Genomic DNA, 2,023 nt, shown 5'->3' with positions numbered 1-2,023 from the left:
TGTCAAAACCTCAAGAATGTATTGTATGAAGTTGACAAAATACGCATGGACTAAATAGTCGAAATGAGTGTTGTACAACTCGAGATATTCGCATAAAGAGGGATATAAGTTTGATTAAATTAGCCATGTTCTATGAACATTCTACTTTTAAAAGTTCACTATAATCGCAATTTACAGTAATGATGTCTAGGCATCATTGAGAGAAATTGTCGAGCTTTTAGAGGGAGAATTTTTGAATGACCTTGGCACGGTCTAATTATTACTCGAACTGCAGTTCGAGTATATATGTAATTATATTTTACTAATCCCTCAAGTACATCTAGAAGATGATGTTTGGATATTTTAGTATGGACATAGTTAAACCTTAAAGTATGTTAAAGGTTGTTAAGTCATTTGTTATAAGAAATGACTATTATCATCTCCTACCAAAGTAGAGATTCTCATTCTAGAAGTACCATCATTAAATGCATAAGTGCATTAATATGTTTTGCTAGCTATATATGGTTATAATATCTTTTACTTGAGCTTATTGTCATGATATAAACTTTGTCAAGTAAAGAGACATTGGAATGAGTTCAAGGAAATATTTAAGGTATAAACGATATTTGATTATATTTTACTAACCCATCAAAAGAAGTTTTGTTAGTCTTGTAGATGCAGGAATGTAACAAAACACAGTCGTGCACATTAAGGGATCAAGCGACAAATCATTAGCTACAAAAGCTTTGTTCGACTTTCAAGGAAGATGGACACACGTCACTTAAAGGATACATGTTAAAATGAGGGGGAGACTTATTCAAGTTGCACTCTTTTTCCCTTAACTAAGTTTTGTCCCATTGGGTTTTCTTAGTAAGGTTTTTAATGAGGCAACATACCTGATCCTAAAGTATCAGGAGGAGAAAATACGCGCTGCACTCTTTTTCCCTTAGCTGAGGTTTTGTCCCACTGGGTTTTCCTAGCAAGGTTTTTAACGAGGCAGCATCACCAAGCGTATTAAAGGTATGTGGATAGTCAAGGAGGAGTGTTATGAATGTATCATTTATATTGTGACTCTCCACATACATAACTTATCTAACTCCTATCTCTTTAGTTCCTTTAATATTAATGTATGTGCCTATATGTATAATGGCATTTGTGTATGGTGAAAATAGATCAATCAATAAGATTTACAATCTCATTTTCTTATTCTATAGGTTAGGTTGTTTCGCAACATTATGATTCTTATTCTAAACATTATCTTATTTATTCAAACAAATCCCAAATCCAATCTAGAATCTTTAAATCCTTATTCGATATTAGAACTTTTCAAACATTCTCGATTGATTATCTGCTTTTGTTTTAAAACATATATCATTATTTCATTTAGGACAATTCATGGGATTTATCCTACTATATCATCAACTTGTGTTTGAGCATTTTCAACTAGCTAGTAACATGAGAGTATTCATAGTCCATTTTTCATTTTTATATTTTGGGATGTAACATGCATACCTTATTCTAAATTCTAAATATTTTTACATAACCTATACGATTCATTATATGCCTACGTGTTTGATTCTATGTTATATGTTAAACTATATGGTTGTGAGTATTCGCACATTCATACATACATTCTCTTTTCTAGCATTGATCATTAACAATACAATCCTAAGGTAATGATAATGGCGCTATTGGTTGACACCCGCCCAAAATATTTCCTTGTTGAGGCCCTGGTATCGAAACCGAATTCATTGTAAGCTTAACTTCCAAGTTAAGGACACCGGTCAACAAAGGTTTGATCATTGCATTTGTTTATTCATACTTGCTTGAATTTTACCATTGACATATGAATCGCAAATTTGTTCTGTTATATGTATCCTAAACTTGTGTTTACTCACCAACTCCTCGAAGTTGACACTTGATTTTCCCACATGTTACAGGTAATAATGTATGATGCTATTTCAAGACTTGTCACATATAGGAGCTTGGACATAGTTTTAAATGTAATTTGGAATTATTATTTTGTTTGTTGAACAAGTTGCCT

The sequence above is a fragment of the Helianthus annuus genome, chromosome 3, assembly GCF_002127325.2.
Source record: "Helianthus annuus cultivar XRQ/B chromosome 3, HanXRQr2.0-SUNRISE, whole genome shotgun sequence".
Lineage (NCBI taxonomy): Eukaryota > Viridiplantae > Streptophyta > Magnoliopsida > Asterales > Asteraceae > Helianthus > Helianthus annuus.
The sequence above is the reverse complement of the archived record's forward strand: the minus strand, read 5'-3'. Positions refer to the sequence as shown.